Source organism: Mastacembelus armatus, chromosome 18 (genome assembly GCF_900324485.2).
Source record: "Mastacembelus armatus chromosome 18, fMasArm1.2, whole genome shotgun sequence".
In the NCBI taxonomy this organism is placed as follows: domain Eukaryota; kingdom Metazoa; phylum Chordata; class Actinopteri; order Synbranchiformes; family Mastacembelidae; genus Mastacembelus; species Mastacembelus armatus.
In genome coordinates this window covers 14,397,315-14,416,375 of record NC_046650.1, presented here as the reverse complement: position 1 = coordinate 14,416,375, position 19,061 = coordinate 14,397,315, and the positions used below count along the sequence as shown (strand labels likewise).

At 39.5% G+C, this 19,061-nt stretch overlaps 1 protein-coding gene across 4 annotated transcripts in view; it reads right to left on the bottom strand.

Moving 5' to 3' along the window:
• Positions 1-19,061, bottom strand: part of LOC113136086 (receptor-type tyrosine-protein phosphatase delta) — a 312,879-nt gene that overhangs the window by 210,262 nt on the left and 83,556 nt on the right. For all 4 annotated transcript variants that reach the window (XM_026316526.1, XM_026316545.1, XM_026316554.1 and 1 more), the window contains exon 4: positions 16,802-16,825. The gene's annotated coding sequence lies outside the window, so the exon portion shown is untranslated. The remainder of the gene's footprint in view (positions 1-16,801; positions 16,826-19,061) is intronic.

Genomic DNA, 19,061 nt, shown 5'->3' with positions numbered 1-19,061 from the left:
GTCAGTGACTGTGATATTACTCATGTTGGGGGAGAACTGGTGTCAAGGGCTTTAATTTTGAAGAGGCTAAATAATCGGGATAGTTTATGGACAAGGATGGAGTAGATCGACATCAGTGATAAGATGACACAAACACAGGAGATTAAGAGTTGGGAGATCAACTGCCGACCTAAGAACAATTATGATCTCAGCGGTATCTAAATTCTCTGTGATGCCTCTGTCATCCTACACAGGATAGTATCATTAGTTTTCCAATGCACCATGTTTTGTGCAGTGATATTTTCACTCGCCCTCGCTGTTCTCATTTGCCACCTCTCAATGAAAGCTGCACACATTTATTTCCTTTGGTGCAGTTTTTTTTTTTTAATGCTGAGTACATCCTCTGGCAGACTTAGATCAGAGAGAAGGAGCTGACTAATCTCAATCCTTAAATTTATTCATGTTCAATAAAAGCTATTCATCAGCTTAAACCTGCCTATAAGTTCAAACTAAATTTTAAACCACCTGGGAGAAATCTAAATGACTCGAAGGCGGCGTGGTTAACCAGGCAGTGTGGAAGGAGGCTAGTGGAACAGTGGGAGAGAGGAAAGTGTCCCTCAAGTGTGAAGCTCAGCAAAGCCGGCATTGGTGTAGGTGCATCTGTGAGCACTTCACTGTGTGCTGATCAAGGCTTGGCTGTTCTCCACTCCCTGTAAGCAGTAATAGTTGAGTTATCTCTGGCAGGGACATTGTTTATCAAAGAGGAGGGGAGGAGAGGAAAAAAAACTTTAAAGATTTCAGTGAAACCATGTATTTGAGTTGTACACTGATAGCTAGGTGGTGAACTACAGCTGATTGGTTTTTATATTGTTATATTCGCTATTGAAAAAAGCACAATTTTCAAACATTTCCACTTGTCAGCTACAGTACTTAATTAACAGTTTGGCCTGAAGCTGGCCAAACAGAAAGAAATCTCGGCTGCTGCCTATTTAATATGCGATCTGCATTCAGGTGTCTGTACATTAATCTCTGGCCTCAAATGGTTTTGTGGAAGAAGAAACAGCACTCTGTGTTTGTACATAAGTGATTGCAGCAGGCACAGTGATTAGAATGTCAGGTAGCTAGCAGGTAGGTTTGGAGGTGTTGAGTCTAAGTCCCAGACAGCTGGTGTGCAAGGTTGTTGGAAATTTCCCAGTGAAAAAGGACATTGTATCGTTTTCGTTTTATAGCCTTCAGAGTTTTGAATGAGTCCCAGAGGATTCCTGTCGGTCCGTGAAGCTATTGTTAGTGTTCATTTTAGCAGCTACACTGAGTTGTTGTCAATAGCAGCTCGGTTAGATATCATAATATTATCGGATCTTACTTACCTCACCAGCAAGTTTTAGAAAGCGGTGCAACTAATCTAGTCAATAACTAACACTTTAGTCTATTGTATTTGAGATGATGCTCGGTCATACCTGGTTAAATAGTATTTAGATCACAAATACAATACTGTAATAAATAAACTTTAATAAATAAAATTATCAGATTAACCTAATTAACAAACTGGGGGGAAAAAAAATTAAGAGTTATTTCAAACATTGTAAATTTGTCCACAGTTAGATGTCTTCCTCAAATTGTTCAGCCCTGCACAGAGCAAAGTCAAGACAGACTGAAAGATTGAAAACATGAAGGTTCACTCTGGAGGCTGTTCTGTGTCTAATGTGCAGTAGACCATGAGACTGCACTCTCCACCTCTTACACCTTGCTGTTCTTTTCAGGTAAACACGCATACCAAACCCAGTGGATGAAATGAGAAAACACACACACACACATCCTCACACATCCTCACACAAAGGAAAATCTAAAGCTAGCACGTTTCAGGTTAGCTTTAGATCCTGGGGTGAGGCCTTTAGCAGATGTGGGAAAAGGAAACGTATCAAGAAAATGCATGTCTTTCATGTGTGTCTAGAGGTTGTTCTAGTTGAGGAGTTGTTTTTTTTTTCTTAAAGTATAAGCTTGTGGTTGGAATATAAGGCCTGGTGTGAGCTTTAAAGAGCTCATGAAATAAACCCAGTTTCAAGCGTGATAATTACTTCTCTAACATCTGTGGTTTGACCTCATCACCTTCAATTGCAGAGGGCGAGCCAAGTGGGTTTGTCTCTTTCCCTTACTGCCCGCGTCCCTTCTTGTATTGCTGTCAAATGGGAACTCAGAAACATCAGTTATTCCAGTAAACAAGCTTGGCCATGTAGAACATTCAATTACACATTAAACATTAATAGCTGGTGCTTATTTCACACAACCATTAGTTTGTATTAAACACGGATACTCAATCGTATTAATAGACCTTGAGTGACCTATGCAGTTTTTTTTTGACTAGAAATTTAATGAGGGGATAATAATAAACTGTGATTTAGTGACATTTTGTCATAGAGAACACTTGACTGGCAATCACAGTTCAAAGAAGCAGAGTTTGTAATGGGAAAAAGAAGAGCAACCAATAACAGCGTGACAAGAGACAAGAAGTGAAGGAAAATAAGACCAATTGAGAGAGGCTGGGAAAGAGAGTGTAATGGTACAGGGACGGGAGTGAACACTAGACTGTGAGTACACACTCTTTAACGTGAGTCCTAGATTGTGGTGGTCGGGTGCCTGTGGTAGTAAGCTGCATTTTTCTGTGAATAATACACCTCTGAGACTCTGTAGTGAGATCTTCACAAGCCTTAGAAATACAGTGCAGAGACTCAACACCCAGGGGTGGTTAAGAAGGAGCACAGTACTCATTGGAAGTCTGCTTGTTGTTTGCTTTAGCCCTCTGCGTTAGCAAAGTTAAGGGTATAATGGCTTTCATTAAAATTCTTTGGCACCTCACTTGCTATAGTAGTATCTATTACTCAAATCATATCACAGAGTGTCATACTGATGAGAGCTGTTCAGTTATAAAAGCTTTAATAAAGTCATGTTCAGTGCTGTATATTCTACTAATGTGGCATCAGTGAGTGTTTGTTGTTAACAAGATTAAAACATTAACAGAAAATCAGAGACGCAATTGCAGAGATTGTTTAAAGTAAAATAAGCACGATGAGTATAGACTTTAAATTACTAGAGTGAAATAAATAACTGTTTGTTTATTTGGAGATAAAACTACTAATGATAATATACCACTGGGAAAAAAAGACCAGAGATGGCGTCAAAATCATTTGAGCTGTTCCAGTGCACTAATGTGAAACCTCAATCTTTAATCAACTATCAGGAAATGCAGTATAACTGATGTAGTGCTATCAAGACTGAAATAAGCCGATAATGACAAAGCTAAGATGTCTGCCATGTCTTAGCTGGCATGCTACAATTTGCTTCATAGTACTAAACACAAAGGTGGCTGAACCTCATTAATTTTGCATGTGTTTCTAAATATTTCTCTAATTAAAAAAATAAAATGTTGCTAGAGGAAAAAGAAGTGGAATGCCAAATTTATGTGTCCTTAATAAGGATAAAAATAAGGAAATACTCAAAAACTATACCTCAAAAAAAAAAAGTTGGGATGCTGTTGGGTGTAAAATCTACATTAAAACAGAATGTAAGTCTCATAAACCCATATTTTATTCACAATCAAATAGAGAACGCATGTCAAATGTTTAAACGACCATTTTAAGAAAAGAAATAAGGATATTTAGGAATTGATGGCAGCAACACATCCCAAAAAGTTGGGACGGAAACATAAGGCTGGAAAAGTAAGTGGTACTAGTAAGAACAGAGCTGCAAGAACATGTTGAAACTAATTAGGTTAATTGGCAACAGGTCAGTAACATGATTGTGTATGAAAAGAGCATTGTAGAGTCAGACTCTGTCAGAAGTAAACATGGGCAGAGGTTCAACAGTTTGTAAAAAGCTGCATCTATAAATTGTCAAACAATTTCAGAATAATGATTCTTAACTGAAAATGGCAAAGACTTTAAATATATCATCATCTACATAATATCATCAAGATTCCATGAATCTCGGCAAATCTCTGTGCAAGGAACAAGGCCGAACCAATACTGGATGTCCCTCAGATGGCACTGCTCAATTCAACCTCAGGCAGGTTAATTTTACTGTATGTTCACATACAATAAGTTTAACTCATGTGGTTGTGAATTTGCGGATGGTCCCTTTAAGATTTGGTTTCATATAAGGATAAATATAGACATTTGACAGCTGGTACAGACTACCTGTCCAGTTTTAGCACTCTTACTGTCTGCATATGTCCCTATGGCACTTTGCTTGAAAGGGAATAACTGAATTCAAGTATGGCATTGACTGACATTAAAGCATTACTTTAAGGTAGTCAGTGTGGAGATCTGGCAGGCAGGTCCAGGCTTGATGTCCAGCATTCAGAGAACAGAAGGGTTCGCTCCCTTCTGTTCTGACCTAACTCGTACTACCTGTAACACAATCGGCCTATTTATTTTCTTCAAAACTTTCAAGTAACACAAAAGTTTTCCATTATTCTCTCTATTTTTCTTAGACATAAAGCAAACATATCATCCAGCTTTAACCCTACTATCAGCACAAAATGTGGCATTAAGCCTCACAAATAAAGGTAATTTAACTAGCAATTTGTCACCATGATAAAAACTTGAAAACATATCTGGCCAATCTCCCCACGGTAAAGACGATGTCAGTGGTTATAGAGCTTTGTAAGGTATGAGGCAACCTTGAAGACAATTATGTTGAGCAGCATTTGTGAGAAAGCATGTGGCTTATCTCAGTAAGATGTGAGTGGGGATAAACAGTAGGTTTACACATTCAGAAGGGTGTAGAAATCAACTTCTTGCAGGCAGCGTTATAAAACTCCCCCTTTTCAGTCCTCCACCCTACCTGCTGCCACAGCAGCAACAAGGGGATGCAATGTGCAAAGAGGCAGGAGACTAGCGTTTTCTCGAGCTGAAAGGTTGTTAATTAGTGTTCATCACACGTTCAGGGGGCGTCATTCACCAATCTAAATTTAAAGATCTTGCCACCGCTATTCTTGTGGATGTGTTAGAAAAGTATTTTTTTCAACAACAAAAGAAGAAGAAAGTTTTTTTTCATTATGTTGCTTCTATATGTTCTGCTTTCCCATATGTAATGTATTATTTAGTATATCACTGGCACCGTGAGAGTGTGTTGTCCCTAGGGCAAATTTTACACCTCGTGTTTTGTTGACAGGTGTATTATCTACTTTTTTTCTCATTGCTGCTGTCTAAAAGACACTGGACCTGAGATAAAAGTGGGATCCTTATCACACTGTCTAAGATAACCACACTAGAGGTCTGTGAGTAGATCAGACAGACCTTTTAACAACCTCTGAGCAAGATGTCAAGGCCATGTGAGTCTTGTAAGTTCTTTTAAGATATTAATGTGGAAATTGAAAAAATGGACAGAGCCTTTTACAGCACCTCCTAGACAAATACTAAATTCAATGTTGAGAGTTATTGGTTTGGGCTTTAGTTCATGTCTTTGCCCCCCTCCAAACCCCCACCCAACTTTGCTAATCACTAACTCTGTGATGTAGTAGTCTATGGCATCACCTCAATGAGCCGGACACCACTTATGTTGGGACAGAGACACATGGAAATGTAGTTTCCAGCCCCTTATTTCTGCTGTCTGTGCCCACAAAAATAATGCTGGTACCAAACTGAAGAAGTGATGCTGGAGAGTTGGCTCTATATAAAAACAGCTGGCTCACGTCTGACGGATCACTTTAGATGTCACTGATCTGACACTAATTGTGTGTGTGGTTCTCTGTTGGCAGTGCAGTCATCACATGCAGCTGCCCACAGCAACACATCACTTCCATGTCTACTGATTGTTCCATAGCTCAAGGTTGAAGTCTTTGTTCTTACACAAAAAGCAGCTATAGAGAACAAAACTAAATCTACAGCCGTAGTATCTCTGTGAGACTGTCCTGAGGCACAGCAGTGCTTTCAGGCTGCAAATGCCAGCATCCAAAATATGCTCACTGGCTACCACTTATTCCATATATATATGGAAATAGATGGAACGTTTTCTGGGCTCAGAGCCCCTGGTTGAAACCCACACTACCCTTATATGTCAATTAGAATAGTACAACAGTACAACACTGTTGACAGCAAAAATGAAGTTACAACACAGCAAAAAATGTCCAATGAGCCAACTCAAGGTTAAGTATATAAACTTTGACCCTCCAGATGTTCAGGGGACAGTGGGCGGGTGATCCTTACAGTTTGGATTCTGGCAGATTAGTGCCAGTTTAACATCTTCATAACCTCTAAAACCCAAATTCAGTATTCTGTGTAACAAGTGGGGATTAGATAACATTTCGAAAACTCAAAAACAACTAAAATGGTGTCAAATAGTGTGTAGGTGGAATATCTTTATGTAACTGTTAAATGTAGAGTTTCACACCTTACAATGCAGATTTTAGAGTTGGGTAAAAAAACACATATCTGAAAACTCACCAGGTAATTTCTCATAAGTTAATTTCAAGATATAAACAAACCCACTAAATCTGAACTGAAAACATAACCTTGTTGGCAGATGTAATATAAGTAGCATCAGATAATATGTGACCTCTATCACGATGCCACTTGATATCTCCATGGTGCCTTTTATATTTATATAAATATTTATATCATAGCTATGTTGTTATATTTCACTGCCATAGTCCGAAAACAAAGAAGGATTGAGGGAGGAGCTAGTTTCTCAAAGTTAACTAGTCAACTGCAAATACATCAGATGGTGACTTCACTAGTGAGAATAAATAGGACGTCCTAAAATTAATAGCCATGATGACGCACCATATTCAAGCAGAACTGCAGGATACAGCTTAGAGACAGTTTTAACACCAGGGAAAATGGAGAGCTCCATGTCTCGTCTGCAAAATGAATCTACAGCAAGAAAGAGAGTTTAACTTTTGATTTTTTTTTTCTTTTGCTAACAAAGGTGTTGATGAGATATTGCTGAGTTTGATAACCAAACCCTGTTGGTTTCAAAGCCTCAAGCAGATAAACAAAAATAGGTGAATAATTCACCAGAGATATTTTAGTCATATATCATAATGTTGTAACACGAATAATGGTTAAATGGTTGGTTTCATCTGTTGTGGGCGTAACTAAAATTCACTGTTCATCATTATTGAAAATGTTTTCTTGTTGTTTTTTTCCATAATTTACTGCAGGGCAAAAAAAAAAAAAACAAGCTTTAAAGACAAGGGTTGCCATTTATTAAGAGTCCTAGCAATCTGTGTGATATTGTGGTCATTTTGTAATATGTTGCCATAAAGACCTTTGCCTACTTAGCTCCTCAGTAATAACATGTCTTTGAAATCTTTTAATCAGTCTCCAATGCTAATCTCCAAATAAACAATAATCTCCAGTAAAGTCAGAAAGCTGCTGCCACTGGCAGTGTGAAAAGGTCCTGCACCACATTGTGTTGCAGGATCATCTGGGCTCTTTCCATTTTCCCGTTCCCGTTTCTTCTGGCAGTGTTGCACTCGGTACTAACACAGACCTTCACTGGCAGTCGGGTGTGCAGCCTGGGCTTGTGTGAGCTCAACCCTGACTGTCCCTCACACACCCTGGGGCTTTGTGAAAAATGAGACCATGGAGAATGAGATAATAACATTGTGGAATGGGAGTGTGTGAATTTGTGGCGGACTTGTGCGAGCGGGGAATCTGTGTGTGCGCGCTGTAACGTGTGTATCCTGTGTGCAACATAATTGTGTCCTCCCATGTGTAAAAACTATCAATCAGCTTCACTTAATAGTGTTTCATTATAGGTAAATTAAAATTCCACAGTGATCGATAGGGTATTGACTGTCATATTATGTGTGTGCATATTGAATAATCCTTTTTAACTCATTTCATTCCCAATTTATTCTGGATATTAAGTTTTTGTTTTTGTGTCCGATGGGAAGCAACGAGATGGGCAGACTCTGAATAATTTCGAGAGCATGGCCAGATTACAAAATGGAAATGAGTTTACTCTTCACACCTGAATTAGCATTGTGTGTTGTCAGATAGCCCGATAAGACAGTGTTGGACTGCTGTCTGAGATTCTTCATGTTAGCTTATTCACACATGCCAGAGCTGCTAAAGGTATGCTTCTGCAAGTAGGGCTAATAATTGTTATGAATCTGTGCAAATGTTATGTGTTACGGGAAAATATTGGCATAACAATAGAGCAGGCAACACAATACAAGATGAGCAGATATGGGATAATTATATATTGAATAAATTCATAATGGTAAATGTTGAGTTAACTGGTCATCCTTCTGGTTTTGCTATAACTAAACAGTAGCAACTAGTTCTTTAACATTGAGTTTTACTTTCAGACCTAAATAGCATTAATCATTTATAAATGCAAATCCTCAATTTTGCAGTCTTGGCTTATAATATCTAAAATGGCAACATATAAATGCCAAATCATGGAGTGTCAGCTGGTCTCCATACAGTTTGCCCAAGAGCCTTTTAATGATGTGTTTGAAAATCCTACTGGCTTTACTACAAAGCTCTATTCATTTGAGAGAGGTAGGCACAGAGACCAAGACTGTAAGTGAAAGTGTGTGTTTGTGTGTCTGTGTGAGAGAGAGAGAGAGACTGTGGTTTTGTCTGTGTGTGTGTGTGTGTGTGTGTGTGTCCTGTGTAACTGTGCACAGGACATGGTGTGTGAGTGAAACCGAGTGAAGCAGAGAAATAGTCTCTACCTGCCCATTCAGTCTGTGCACGTCCTCATACATGCTTCTTTATTTCTCATTTAGATGTAAGTGTGAGAGGAATTAGTGACACAGAATGAAAGCTCTGCCTACTTTAATATTATTGTTGATCCAATAATAAGACCAGATTATGTTAATCATTATGCAGCCAAGTCAATGTGGCCTCCCTGAATGTCTGCTTATAAATGACCTATTCTAGATCAATAATTAATATGGCTCCGACGTTGATGATGATTTTTCCAGGAGAGATAAATGATTCATCAAAGTTATGTACTTCTGTTTCATTGTGTGTCCAAAGCATTTTACATTTTACAGCTGCACTGGTGAGAGTGGTGACTGGATTAGAAACTGTAGGTTTGTGCAGTTCTTTACACTGAGATAGCTATTGCTCGCCTCACTGTATATGATTGATGTTGTATGTTGTTAATGTGAAGGCTTTTTCACTATTGATCAAACTGTTCAGTTCTGTGAAGTGTGTAATTTTGTGGATGACACAGACAGAGTGTGTGAGTGAAATCCACAATATAGAAACCCACTAGCACATGAAGCAATAGAAAACCGAAGAGTAAATACAATCGTGGTGGTAGAGAATAAAAAAAGGGAGGGTAAAAATAGATAACAGACTGTGTTTATGGTGGAAATCCAGAGGGAGGAATAATATGTGGGATAGATTATTCCATGCTGTTGACTGTGCAGTGTCAGCTTGTTGTTCTTGCATACAATTTCTTGATTTCTTTTCTTTCCCTGCCATCTTTCAAGTGAGGTGATTATCATGTCTAGTTAAAGAGAAACGTTTGAGTGCATGAGAATATAAGACGTGAGAGGTGCTTGTATGGTAACAAGATAGCAAATTAATGATGGAGTGTAATGCTGAAGTGGTACATGTAACAGCCCCTTCACATCTCCAAAAGCACTGAATTAATACAGGCTGGTGATGAATGACTCTTGTGGCCTAATGGTCACATAATGTTATTTAAACAGCACTGAGTGAACCACAGAAAGGTTCCTGATGTGCTTTGGCCTGTTTTGAAGAAAGTATAGTATTGTTGAAATAAGAAAATGCTGTTTTATTTTCTACAGGTGGATGTAAGCTAGCTAACTAGCATCACCACTGTAGCAAAGGCTCATGGTCAATAATTACTTTGAAACATTATCCTTAAATGTGTGTTTTATCTTTGGAGAGTAGACTCATGTGAGGAAGGCATCTCTCATCGTGTCTCATGTCATACTGTAAAACATATTTGCACATTACGAGCAGATAAGTAAGGACATAATAAAAGAAACAAAAAAAAAACATATATATATAGATATATATAGATATATATATCTATATATATCTGAGCCATTATAAAGATTGGATAAGTATTATTTCCTGTAAACACAGCAATTCATTAACCTCCTCAAGCATGGATCTCGATTTTAAATCCAATCCCATCGTTACTGTTCTGTGCTTCCCCAAAGGGTAACCCTTTAGAAAGGCCTGCGGTCACTAAAGGCCCTGAGCAAACACAATTTCCCTTTTTGACCTGCAGGAATGTCAGTGCACATGTCAGAAAAGGAAAAAAATATATATAACAGCCTGGCACGAATTTCCCATCTGGCTTCAAGCCTTAATCCGTGATAGCAGACAGCTAAGGACACATCGTCTCATGTATTTACACTCCAGGATGCTGTGTATGGCAGGCCACATAGGACTAATTAACCCACGTTTCTGTTTTGGCGTTGGTCAAGAAAGTGAGTCTGGTATGCTGGGAGATGGTGGAGCAGCTTTCTGTGTACTTAGAGCTCTGCAGGGTAAATATGGTGCAGCCTCTACAGATACATGCTTTGCTGTCCCTGACTGTGCTGCTATTTAATGTAATTTTAAAGAAAAAACGATTTAATACATTGGGCCAATTAGTTTGTAGCACTGTGTAATACCACTTTATGTTTTATTCTGAATGTAGCTGCATGTAAATGGCAAAATGTGACTAATAGTGTACTAGGGCTGAACATAACTGTAAAGCAAATTCCTTCTTACACTTGATCTAGTGCTGTCTAAATTGCCTCTTGAAAGTAAATGACTAGTTTAAAGTTTTACAACCCTATCTGAATGTAACTGCTGTTGTTTTTTTCTTCTACTAATCCACAGTCCACACCTCTTGTAATTTGTAGGAAGGGATTTGTGCAAACTCTACACTGGATTTTGCACTCGTAGGTCCACCAGGTTCTCCTGCCACTGCTCACTGTGACCTTGTGTAGTCTCTTTTTTTAACCGACATAAATCAGTGACACCTCAGTTAACTTCGGAGTCAGGTGGGGGGAATCTAAATATGTTAGTTATTGCTTTTAAGGTTTCTTATGCTGGAGTTTTAGTTTACTTTACTCCAGAATGTGTTCCAAAGTTAAACTTAAAAATCTACAGTACCAGTCAAAAGTTTGGACACACTTTCTCATTCAATTCAGTGATAAAATGTGTCCAAACGTTTGACTGGTGGTGTATTTACATACCGTATATGTTTAACAAATATGCAAAGATAAGGTTGTCACTTTTTAGACACCCTTAGACCTCCTTTACCAGATCCAATTTGGCCATGCTTTGTAAAAAATGTCATATCTTGCTTAACGTATATTGCATTACAATTATACATCATGACCAAGGCTAAGGAAGCTGATGTTTTTGTTTTTTTTTTTTTTCAAATTTGACTCAGTATCGATGACGACTTTTCTGTTAATCTTCTTAAAAGACTATCAGGCATATGCCTTTGCCTTAATAACCCACAAAAAAAAAAACCTTAATATCTGCTACTTTGTGTTTGTCACACATTGGTAATCAAACCAGCAATAATGATATAATCTGTTGGCCTGTTCTGCTGTGATGAATATGTAGTTTACATCTGAGCAAGCTATAAACCCAGCCTGTCTCCACTTAGATACCCACAAAGCATGCCATTCTATTACTAACTTCCAGCCTGTACTGTATGTGGTAGTGCCAGATCAGCAGATGGGTTGGCCACCCAATGACCTCTGACATTCAACCTTCAGAGAAGCATGGCCATGGATTCTGTCCAGTGATCTTCATCATCCTCAAATGTTCTGCCAAAATGGATGCAGAGTTTGAGCCAGCTTGAGCCAGATGCTGTCTCGAAGGAGACCATATGACTTCAGCTGATATCCTAGCAGATTTTCTTGGTAATACAAGAGATTTTAAGATTGATACTGCAGCATGTTATCAGTAGCTTTCTTGTGGATGCAGAAAATATTATATGCACACACCCAGAACAACCTTATCTTAAAGTTTAAAGTTTTGTATGTGCCATGAGATCTATGTTTTCACATGTAAAGAAAAATCTACAGCATGAACACATTTCTGCACTCTAGATCCATGCTCTTAGCACAAGTTACCCAGTCAACACAACTAGGATGGTGTTGAATCATTTAGATTCCCTGGTTGCTTCTCAACCAAGTTTTGTTATGGCTGCATCCTTAATCAGCTGAGCCTATTGTGTCAGTCATTTGAATGCCTTTGTTCATTTAATGACCAAACCCTGAAGACACAATGGAAAATTATATTTTTGAAGAGCAGGCTAATTAACGCAGCTTATTAGAGAGACGTCAACACGGGAATAACAATAGAAAAAGGAAGGCTAAAGGGGTTTGGGTGGAATGCATGCTGTGACATATCAGAGGGTTTCATACATGAGCTGAAACTTGGCATAAAAGAGGTGTCAAAACTGAAAGCCAGCAAGACAGAGTAACTTTAAAACCACTGGTGGTGATTATTACACAATACTTGCTGAAATGAGTTTTAAACAAAAGGAAATGTAGTCGGTGTAGAAAATGACATTGGCCCACAGGCAAGGTGTCACCAGTCCTCGGGACTTATACAATTAGGCTTTATATTTTCTTTCTATATTTCAGAGGCTAATGCTTAGAAGCAGGGAAGGCTTTGATGTTCATAATACATTTGGTCTAGTGTGTTAATGACAGAAACATACCCATATGTGACAATTTGTGCGTGCCTCATGAGAGAAGCTTTTAATCACGGACACGTCACCTGCTACTGTGTACGTCCCAGTGCGCATGAGGTGAATATGATTTTATGTAGTGTATCTGATTCAGCGCCATGCTGTCACGTTGATCCATGGTAGACTGAGCCATTTGCTCAAGTAAACAAGTCTTTGATTGACATCCACGTAATGTAGGAATGCAGCACATGGAGGATCTGGTGAACACACTTTCCTTCCAGTGTTGGAATAGAGTGCCATGCCAGGGTGGTTAGGTTAGGATGGCAATGGAGGTTGTTACAAGTGGGAGAGAGGAAAAATAACACGGTGCTGACACAGATATAGATGCTGATATTACTTTGTGATTTCTTTCCAAATAAACTGAAATATTTTCACCCTGCCAAACAACAACCATTTTACATCTAAATATATTAAAAATAAAAACAAATAAAAGGAATTTAAAGAAATAAATGGCAAAAGAGTGCATAGATCAGCAGGTAGATAAATTGACAGGTTTAGTGTAAACCCTGGAACCTTATGGATTATATAAAATTTTCAGTGCTGACTGCTCTTCAATGCATGCTCACACACAAACATGCACACATCGTCCTGTGAAGTGAGCATCAATGCTTGGCTGCAGAACTACTCATAGAATAGGATGGGAAAGAGAGAGAGAGAGGACACCTTAATGTGCCTTCACCATATGCTGTTAGCTACTGATGGATGCCGTTCTCCCCAGGCCGTGCAACAACTTATCGCTTTTGTGGGTGACACTGCCACAGTTGATAAAGTTAAGAATAAGCCATCTGTTTGTAACAGCAGCCCAGCTTCACTTGGACAGACAGGGTGGCCAAGTGTACACAAACCTGTCTAATGTGTCTGCCTAAATTAGCTACTGTTGCACAACGTTTTTTAAAGCATCTCTAATGCATAGTGATAGATAGTCACGTGTATCATCGTCTGCCATGATGAGTGATTATCATGAAAATATTGAACGCTGCCTTTCAAATATTAGCGGCGAGGAGTGACATGCTGTGCTAACATCATGCGCTGTAAGCAGATTTCTCAGAGGTGGCTGTAAATGTGAACACTTGGTGAATCTGTCACACAGGTCTAATTACAGTGAAATGTATGCAAAGTCACACTAACAAGCTATCACTCACATTTTCTATTAACAACTGAGCCAGCAGTAGTCTTTGGTCTATGGAAAAGAGGGGAAAATGAACATACAGCAACTTTAAGCTCCCTCGAGAGCGTTTGATAATGCCAGGAGATTTTCTGACACACAGAGTCACTATTAGCAAAATGCCCCATTACCCAGAGGGCACAACTAAAAGACAGAAACATTACCCGCCACAGGAACAAGCTATGGCTGTTCTGAAATGGTTTGTGGTTATGACCGCTCGCTTGCTGTCTGTACAGGCGTTCTTATCAGGGCTGTGAAGTTAAAATCATTGCTAGAACATATATTGTGTTACACACCCTTTCAGAAATCTCTTTGTAAAGAGTAGGTAGAGAATTCAAATTATAAAAATGCAAATTATCAAAAACCATATCGTCTGAATTTAGCATTTTTTATGATACTTCTATGCATCAAAACGGTGTTTTTCCAGGGCATGAGAAACCCAGATGGAAACTTGAAAGTTTTATATTATCTGTGTATTGTTCTTGCATCCTCTGAGAGATGAATAGACCAAAACCATTTCAGAAGAATTCACTCCCGAATATAACAAAGCTATCACTGTGTGGATACTGTCCAGACTGGCCTTTTTAAATTTTACCAAGCACAGATCTACTTTTAGACTTCAACAGTGCAACGGTTTTTGCTTAGCTGGGCAGCCAGCAATCACGCTCTTCTCTGCCAGTGTCATATCACTGATCAAGTGTGGCTCAGTTCCTGTCTGAGAGGAGGGCTGCCAGACATAATGCAATAATAACTGGTACACAGCTTGTCTAAGATAACCTAATTCACTGCTGACGATACTGAGTTGAAATCTTTGTGCTCTTTTACTCTCCCTCTCCCTTTCTTTACCAGCTCTGAAGTCTTTGCACTTGCTCATGCACTGAGTGCATAATGAGCCAATTGTAATTGTAATATTGAAGAGTGTTTAAAGATACTGGACATTTCTAGCCCAAGTTAAAATTGGGCTTCAATGATTATCCAAGGCAGAAAAAAATGTTTTTAAATTGTTATTCAGTGAAAGGGACAGAAACAACAGCCTGCACCAGAATTTAAGAGACATACATTAAAAGAAGCTTTGCAGAGGGAAGAAACTAGTATAAAATAGAAATTCAGATCTGAGTCTCCATCTTCACGTCAGCATTACAACAGAATCCCACTAGAAATTTAGATTAGTTAATTAATAGCTAATGAAAAATAGGAATTAAAGCTGAGTAGAATGAAGACAGCTAATCCACAGCACTTATCGACTGCATGTGCAGTGGCCACTACTATCATATGATAAACATCTTTAAAGCTTCCATTATCTAGACATTATTTAAAGCTTTTACTGTAACAGGTGGCTTTAATGCAGTGTGAAATGCTGACCTTGGAAGAAGGTAAATGCATCAGCTAGATGTGATATGTTAAAAATCTAACAGCTTTTAGTCTCAACAAAGAGTACTCCTCTTATCCGACATAGTGGACGTGAACCTGCACTGCTCCTCCACAGATGCCTAGTGTGATGTTTGACAGATTTCTCCCTCTCCAGCTAGGCTCACAGTAAATGTCCATCTGGCAGCTTCCCATGGGTACTTATTATTCTCAGCTAGCTAGGGGTTTTCTGTTTCCGAGCAGTCAGCCAGTGCTTGCCTCAAATATTTGAGAGCCGGACCAGAAATGCTTGCAGCTGCTCTGCTGGGTAGCCGAACTGTGCTAAGTGTAGCGGCATGGCACTGTTTTTTTTTTTTTTTGTTCTGTTTTTTTCAATTAAACAATGAGGTGGTGGTCTCCCATAACTCTCAAGTGCATTCAGAGCAACTCTGTATCAGAGACAAAACATCAGCTAAGTAAGGGTAACATCAAGTTCTGCCAGCTTTCTCATTTGGTCAATATGCCTGCTCCACCTTGACATGATTGATTTTCCCCTTATGAACAGATGCTCAGAACCATGGGTAGCACTGAAGAGTCCTGCTGTCCCACTCTGAGGCCCTGCTATGCTGGATTCAATTCTAAAGTTGACTTCTATCATACTTTTGCAGCCAGCTGCAGCCAGCCTCTAGCTAAAATACAGGATGCTACACTTCTAGGATAATTTTCACATTAGGTTTGTTTGTGTAAACCAGAGTTTAAACAATTGTTCAACTCGTGCCCATTTTGCCACACCTGGTCTGCTGTCCTCCTGGTGTACTGCTGTTAGTGATGCATAGTTTGTTTGCATAGTTTCTCCGCAGCAAGAATTAACTCTTTGTGAGGAAAAGTGATCAGTACCATTTTGATATATTGAGGAAAATTTATTTGATAACAATTAATTAATGATGTAATTCACATCTAGAAGTACAGATCCTGTTCTGACATCACAGGAGGTTGCAGTTTAACTGATCGTAGATCATCTTGTTAGGTGGACGTAGATGCGTTTTTAAAGTTACACCTCAGATCAGAAATGGCGTGGATGTGTTTGTTAAATCATCCCCTGAGAAGGACATGCAAGGCTCTGTCGCCATATGGCACTGTCGGTGTTCATAGCACCAGGGGTTTCGAGATGATGTGGAGCTGAGAACGGTTAAAGGGTTCACAGCTTAACATATGAGATATTTTAATGCACTCACCACACTGTGGAAACAGGCAGCATCCGTGCTCTGCTTGTCAACACTTCCGGCATGTTCTTTGAACAATCTGGGCCATTTGATTCTCATTTGAATAAAATTCAAATTGAAGGCACAGAGCACACAATCCACTTGCCAGAAAAAGCTACCACTGTGTATTCTCATGCACACATGTGGGAAAATGGGATGGCTGAGAATTGCAGAGCACGACATACCTTACTGAGCAAACAGCGGCATCTTGGAGCCGCTTTGACTCCTCCCCCCATGTGACCCGCTTCTATATTTATGCACTGACATTATTCCCAAAGACACATGACAACTCAAACATGACTCTCACTCTTGAGAACAATAGTATGAGAAAAGAACCGAGTCTTACCTAGTGTGGAATAGTTGGTCACATCTGTAGGCAAATCATTGGGGAGCAGGGGAAGGGGGGTGGTGGTACAAAAGGGAGGGGAAAGAGAAAAGAAACATCAGCAAATTACAATGAACAGCAAACTAAACCCCAAGGCAAGCTGAGTCTGTCACTGCCATCCCTGAAAAATGGTGGTATCCCAGTATTGTACAGACTGGGGGTTAAGAACTGTCCCTGTCAAGAGGGGGCTACTGTTTATTAATTGAGAGACATAAAACTTCAGAGATAGTTTCCCCTGAGGATTCAGAGTTTGCACCACTTGCATTAATATTTGTCAGTGTTTCACAATTTTGAGGGTGGAGGCAGAGAGGATATAGTCTAAACAGAAACTAATCCATTCCTAACGACTCGTGGCATTTTTTTATGCACCAGCATTAATATAAACACCAGACAAACAAATGTGCTCATACAAACATACCGTACACCAAGGTGCTCCCCTCTTTCCATATGTCTCTGAGGTGATTTAGTAGCCCTCAGATATCTCGCACCCTCTGTGCTTCGACCTTTGCTACATTTCCCCAAGCTTGTTAATTTGACAGCTGATGCCAAAGGTTTCAACGGCATAATAAAATTGCAGTCCCGTAGTCCCTGGGAAGACCTTAGGGTGGCTCCAGCACAAACACTGAACCAGTGACATAAAAAAAAAAAACATTTAGCCACATCGTCGCTGTGTCACTGCTGCCTGACATTCATATCTCCGAAGATTTATAGAAATGGATATTATAAGACCTGCACTTTGCTGTACCAACTCCCTGGCAGCCTCAGAAATATATACTGGATTTCCATTACGGCACACATTTTTATATATATTGAAAGTGGTCCCCCTACGAATGTACTCTTCTAAAGTATGGTTTTCTTGTAAATGTGCAGTAAAACAAGAGAATGGGGTGAACTGACAATAACTGGGTGTAGTGTGAGGGAAATAGTAGACTCAGAACTAATTCTGAGCTGCCATTGCTTACAGCGCGTTCTCGTGTTGCTAAGCAAAATTTGGCAGTAATATGATTTATCACTGATCATGTCTATCCCCCCTGCATTCATTTACATTTTTGGTGTGCATGCACCAAATCCCCTGGGGATCAACAATGGGGGGAATATGATTGCAATATCTGTTTTGTACGTGAGAACAAATCTATTTTCAGGGACGACAGAAAACTGGGGTTCAGTCTCTGGGACCCTCATTACCATTCTGTCTGACACACATTCACACTCACTGCTACCGTTGTTGCTAAACAGAGCTCAGCTGAGGACCTTGAAGCTTCGTGCCAGGAAAATTGGGCCCACGGGAGGGGATGGCAGGGACTGATGTCAGACTTCAAGAGCCACTAGAAGCACCTGGGGTTTCAATGACATTAGCATTGGTGTTGTTTGGTAGAGAGTGACTGAGAGACCAAGATACTTGAAGGGACTGTGTTGAAAAACAACAATAAAACTGTCAAGAAGACATTTTAAATTCTGATGTGTAGATAGCACAGGATACAAAATTAAGAATGCACAATTGTACTGCAAATATTATTTCAATTCTGCTTTGTCAAAAAAAGATTTTCTACCACTCAGCAATCCATTCATGCCTAAAAAAGGTGAATTACCTGAAGTAAAGCGCTCCCTCCTATTCTGTATCTCTCTTCATCTAATCTCGTTTAGTGATTTTAATAGTGGGATTTTTTGCAGTGCAGTGAAGAATATTGATTTTTACTGAGTCATGCGGTGGAAATTTGAAAGTCTGGCCAATCAAAACCAGTGGAGGTAGCATGGGCCTAAGTGGATTAGACTAGCGGGGTTGGGTAGGAGAATCTGTAGGGAGAAACCAAAGCTCTGGTGGCTTCAATAAACCCATTCTCTGAACCAGGAAAAGATGGAAGGCAGAAACACTTTTTTTACCCTCTCTCACCCTCCTGTTTTAAGCAGATAAGCTGCTTCCAGGGTCTTAGTTATGCTGTGCAGAACTCACAACACAATATGGAAACTTTTGACAAGGAAAAGAAAAGCTGAGAAGTCCGTTCCTCGTGTTTTCTTTTTTCTATTGAGAGGGATTTGGCAATGTTTGGAGTGGTCACTGCTGGAGTGAATTACAAACAATCTCTGTGATGTGACACAGTGAGCATATCACTGCTCAGACATGGATTTTAGTGATGACATGGACTCCATTTAGTAAAGTTTTTCTTTGACGAACAATTGCAGTAAGGCAGAAAAGGCCATGTCATGAGTGGACACACCAAGA